Below are 5,724 nucleotides of genomic sequence, written 5' to 3'. Positions count from 1 at the left end.
CTACCTGTGTGTGGATCTGTCTTACCTGCACTGTTCTCACATGGGCAAATATCAGATGTGTTAAAGGCAGTTTAATATGTGATCATATGTCAGGTAGTCTCTAGAAGAGGTCAGGGCTGCAGTGCATGTGTGAGCCAAGAGGGGCAAGAGTTACACCCCGTGTTTGCCCAGAAAGGTGCAGGTTTCAGTGAAGCACTCGCTTTACTACGCTGTCATTTCAACGCGTCCCCCAATTATTAATTTTAGTTGTTTCCATGTGTTTATTTTAGATTAGCATGTAGCATGTGTGAGCCAGACGGGAAGCAGAAGTTTGTCCTCCATGCTGTCCTGAAAGATGCAAAAAAGCTAATTCAAACTGGATGAGCGTGTTGACAGATGGAGAGAAGAGCAGCGCCTCTTCTCCTCACTAGCCCAATTAGATTTAGCTAAACTTTGCCTTCACCAGTGTCTTTAAGTTTCTGGCAGGCAACGTCTTCTACTACTACACCCACTCATGAGGACATCACCGTCATTTATCCTTAAACCCTGCCGATGTTCCAGGTGTCAAAATACCAATAAGACCCAGTGACAGTGCTGACAGACTCCACACTCAAGTCCTGTTAGGATCAGCAGAGCTCAGCTTTTCCCAAAGCTTCAGCAAGATTTAAAGAGCCTTCAAGCTTCAAGGAAACACCGTGGTGAGTCTGGTTCTCCCGGGAGCAGATGATGCAGGTTTAAAATCAAAATATTTTGGGTCAAAATGAACAGAAAGTTAATTCAGGAAGATTCAGGGCAGCAGTGCATGTGTGAGAGCAGCTTGGAGGGGCAGGAGTTTGTCCCTGAGTTTGTCAGCTTCAGCACCGAGCCCACGCGCGCTCCGGCAGTTCAATAAAGGTTATTCAAACCGGATGACAGTGCTGACAGATGGAGAGAAAAGCAGCGGCACTGAGACGGCTCTGCTGGCTTCAGTTCAACACGAAGATGTCTCAGATTTTATTGGATTTGTTTTATAGATCCGAGTCTTTTCTCGCTGACGGGAAGCAGCGTTTGGTGCAGGAATGTTTTTTTGGGAAAACAGACGCTGGATGGGATGATTTCATCCCGACAGAAACCGTCTCCTCCGTGTTTCCTTTGTCTCTCCTGTTGAACTGATCGGAGAATTGTGTGTGCACGGCGCTCTAGTTAACGCCGTCGTGTCCCTGCCTGTATCAGCATTAAAGCCATGTGATGATCTCAGAGAGCGAGGAGGTTTGGATGCTGCTCGGCTTTGTGAAGGACGCGTCCCGCAGCTCAGCCCGGCCCTCACAGAGACACAACAACACACGCGCCCTCCAGAGAATACACACATGTAGTATTGATGAAGCTGGTGCCTCTGTGCCTTTGAGCCAAACACACACTGATTCACACACTCAGCACCTGTGTGTGTGTTTCTTACAGTGCGTGTGTTTGTGTGTGTGTGTCGAGGATGAATGTAGGTCACGCTGCTGATTCTCTGCACAGCAACAATGCACAAAATCCCAACTCTGAATACTCGCAGTGGATTGGTTGAGAGATCCAGCCAGGCAGCCAATAACCTTTCAACCCCCAGGCACTGTCTGTGTGTGTTTCTGTGTGTGTGTGTGTGTGGACAAATTTCAGTTTAAAAACCGTGGTAGTGAGGACACCTCTGCCTGACGGGGTCAGACCTTTTTAAAGACTCTTTTCAGATTCAGAGTTAGTGTCCTGGTTTTATCCGCTGAACGATACAGCGTGGCGTTCAGGTGATATCGCAGTGACATCGCACATACAGCAGCTCAGAGGGCGGAGCCACGGATTGACACAGAAGACCATTTACAACTCCCCGAGACCCCTGCTGTGACACACGTCCAATCAGAGAGCTCAGCCTCTGTCTCTGTGCTGCTGCTGGTGAGGTTACAGGTTGACCTGAAAGTAACACAATCACAGGTCCTGGATCAGTTTTTCAGTTTCTTGGGTCAAACGTGCTCGGAGGACGGCCTCAGATACTTTTTCTTTATCATCACAAGTTATATATCTCTTCAGTTCAAGCTCTGTAGCAAAAAAAAGAAACAGATTTTATGTCATGAGACGTCAAGTGTGGTTTTTTTTATCCATTTCTCAGCAAATCATTTGAGTCTCCTAGAAAACCCGAACATATTTGGTGAAGTTTGGTTTTAGTCATTGCTAACTTGTCTCGCTTGTACAACTCATCACTGCTTCAGTTTACTGAATTCTCAGAACACAATAAAGCAGTGTATGCACAGCGTCAATGTCACCCTGCCGTGACTGCCTGATGCTGACCGAGGCCGGGTGGGCTGTTGGCAGGCTGCGTGTCCCAGCTGTTCCTGCAGACTTGCATGGACCAGGAGCACCACCTCTGATCTGATTACTCGTGGTGCAAATCTGACTCGACAGAGATAAAATGCTCCAAGCTGTATTTGTGCCATTCTTGCAGCAGCACCCCGCCCTGTGGCCTTGTCAGAAGGACGGTGCAGGCGTTCGTAGATCAGAAGCATATTAAATCTCTTCCTTGGCCAGTGTGAACGCCTGGGACTCTCCCGGTCAGCATGTTCATTCCAGCAATTCCTCAACTACAGATCTGGACATTTTTTCATTGCATACTTCATATTTAGCATCCTCTTTATACACATATTATAGTGTTGGTCTATAAAATCCAAGCTAAGCTAATTAAATCTGCAGCTTGCTGGTCCGGTGGTTAGCGCTAGCACCTCACACCACGAAGGTCCTGAGTTCGAATCCAGGCTGGACTTTTTTTGCATGCAGCTTCTTTTCTGTGAACTCTGGCGTCCTCCTGGAGTTCAAAGACGTACATGGCGTTACGTTCATTTGTGCTTCTAAATTGAACATTGGAGTGAACAGCGACCTGTCTGCGGGATGTACCCGGCTTCTCAATCTATGATAGCTGTGATAGGCTTATCTCTGCTGTAACATTGGACATTTTAACCTGGGACCCTAAGACAACTTATTTGGTTTTGGAGTCTGCCTCAAGCGGCCAAAGGCGGAACTGCAGTTTTTGGTACTCGGGCATTAGCTACTAAAGGGGGGGCTAGATGGGTCCAAATCAATTACTCCAAATATCTATACTATTGATACCAACGCTGGTATTGATATTGGATTGATAGTAGTGAGATATGATCGATATTTTGTTTCTATCCTTGAAGTTCAGATGTAGCCACTGAATTGTGTTAAATAAATATAAATAAAATAAAATATACCTCAAACATACACTATGAAAAATGGAATTTGGAGAAAATTCGTTTTATAAAATCACAGTTTTATCTATTCTGATATCAGAGCAGATTCATCTGAAGAAACAAAAACAACACACACACTGACGTACACTGGTCTGCTGTTTTATCTGCAGTTTCATATCTCATCTAAACATCAGCTGTTTGAAGTTCTCTCTCTCTCCCTCTGGGTCAGAGTCTCTCGCCCGCTCTTATTTTCTACCCCCGGCGGTGTCAGACACAACAAAACAGAGACCCTCGTGGGGAAAAAAGATGAGGGTCGCGTCCTGTCACCAGTGTGCAGTGTGTGTGCAGTTCCAGCAGGGGGCAGCGGCTGCCTCACCTCGCCCTCTCTGACCCCAGTTAGTGCAGGGAGCCTCAGGTGTGTTATGGGAAATGTAGTACTACGATGACCTGCATGACTGAGAACCTTCACAGACAGAAATGTAGCGCTCAAAGCAAATGAGGTCCATCTGCTTCATGCAGGAGACACTAAAGCTGTGCAAAGAGTTTATAAATAAAAATGCTTTTAAATACCAAAAACCACAGAGTGACACTGATTACAGCATTTCTACAGTTAGTGTGAGGTCACGGCTCCTCCTTCCCACAGCATCTGCATGTGTGCCCTCTGTACCCTCTGTGTGAATCCAGTTTCTCATCCACGTTCTGTATTTAGACGCTCAAAGTATTTGAAATCTCCGCAGTGAAGCCGGTGTTTATCTCTCTCTGTCTCTGTGTTTAATGAATACTCTCTCTGCTCCTGAATTAGAAGCCGGCTCTCAGCAGCTGCCCTGATTGGTCGGTGCCAAATTCCACTGTGTTGATTCTCCAATGGACCAACTTAACCACAGCTCCCCATAAACCGCCTTTATCCAACAGTGTCATCTGACTTTTCCTGTTAGAAACATGCTCAGTTCAACTTTGACAGACCGTCGAAAAGCAATAATACAATTCAGTGTAACGCTTAAGATTCTTCTACAGGAAGCAAAAAGTTGCTTACTTGTTTTTATCTCATCATTAACAGCAATAAAAAGCATCAGGTTAGAGTGGCAGGGGTGTTAATATTGGGGAGGGAAAAAATAATTTTGTGGTTAAAGTCAAGAAAAATCAGTAGAAAACCGTCTAATGTCAGTCAGTGGTGTTCTTCACTCTCAGTGGTAGTTGCTCAAGTTGCTGACCTGAAAGTTAAGATATTTACCTCAAGTCCCGCCCACTTTGTGTTGTTATTTCACCAACAGTTGCTTAAAGTTGCCAAATATTGTTTACTTTCTCACTGCCATGTTGCACCGAATCACCTCCATTGTGCTAGTTAGTCAACATCAGCTAGCTTAGCTCTGTCAGCCACACTATAAACAGAGTTTACTAAGAGTGTGGCTAAACTATCTCTGACTGTTTGGCTCAACAAAGCAACATGTGATTTCCCAGCAGGGGTGAAGGGGATTGGCCACCTCTGGTCCACATGAGCCTAGATCTGCTAAATTATTTTGATCCCTGGGGGGACTAAAGATGTACCCCCAGTCCTGGTTTTTAGAGCTGCTTGAAGCAGTCTACAGAGCAAAGAACAGTTAAGGGCCCCTTTATACCCACCGAGTGGTGAACAGCACCTTACGACAAAGGTTATTCCAAAGTGACGCCATATTCACTGAAATAAGAGACTTAGAGCTTTTTATTGTCATTGTCATTATTTGTATCTTAATTGCCCCTTTGGGATAAATAAAGTGTCTCTGATTCTGATTGTGCAGTTTCTTGCACAGCAAATTTGGGTAAAAACTCGAGGAAAAAGGGGGGGGTTCCCATACCGGGAGTCGAACCCGGGCCGCCTGGGTGAAAACCAGGAATCCTAACTGCTAGACTATATGGGACAAGCTGCAGTTTGTGCAACAATACTTGCCAACACTTATTTGTTGTGTGAGATATTTTCTAAGTGGTGACACCTAACATCCAGGAGAATCTAACGGCAAATGAGATGATACTGGGAAATCATCTGATTTGTCATTAAGCCACTAAGCACCAGTGTTTCAGTGTGAAAACTACTGTCAACCAAGCAAAAGAGAAATTGACTCACTTCGAGAATCAGTAGACTTACAAAAGATCCTGGACATACTTGTGCTGCGTGACTTGCCTGATTGGTGACATTGAATTCCCTCCAAAGGTGAGATCTACAGCTTCTTCTTGTTGGGCTGACAGAGAGGAGCAGACGCACTCCTGTATGAACGAATGAATCCTAAATAAGCAAATGAAAAGTCCAAATAATCTATTAATAAGGTGCCGATTTACAAGCACAAATCCAGCCAGTTCATTTCAATAATCACCAATAATCTACCACAAGCAGCTCAGATTTGTTAGTTAAAAAACAAAAAGGCCTGATGAAGGAGCAAGAAACTAAAATAACGTAATATAAACATGTTTTCTCTCTGAAAGCTTCAATCAATGGGAGGTAGCTGAAGGAGAACCAGTTTGTTCTGTTAGAAGTGCTAACCATTCTGATATTAAAAGGCAC

At 44.8% G+C, this 5,724-nt stretch overlaps 1 protein-coding gene and 1 non-coding gene across 2 annotated transcripts in view; one reads left to right on the top strand and one right to left on the bottom strand.

The window, feature by feature from the left end:
* ccdc120a (coiled-coil domain containing 120a) overlaps positions 1-5,724 on the top strand; it is a 37,166-nt gene that overhangs the window by 6,288 nt on the left and 25,154 nt on the right. The window lies entirely within an intron of this gene.
* On the bottom strand, positions 5,015-5,086 carry trnae-uuc (transfer RNA glutamic acid (anticodon UUC)). The gene has a single exon. It is a non-coding gene; the product is annotated as a tRNA-Glu (tRNA).

Source organism: Pundamilia nyererei, unplaced genomic scaffold (assembly GCF_000239375.1).
Source record: "Pundamilia nyererei isolate P.nyererei 1_Seehausen unplaced genomic scaffold, PunNye1.0 scaffold00210, whole genome shotgun sequence".
Taxonomy (NCBI): domain Eukaryota; kingdom Metazoa; phylum Chordata; class Actinopteri; order Cichliformes; family Cichlidae; genus Pundamilia; species Pundamilia nyererei.
The sequence above is the reverse complement of the archived record's forward strand: the minus strand, read 5'-3'. Positions and strand labels throughout refer to the sequence as shown.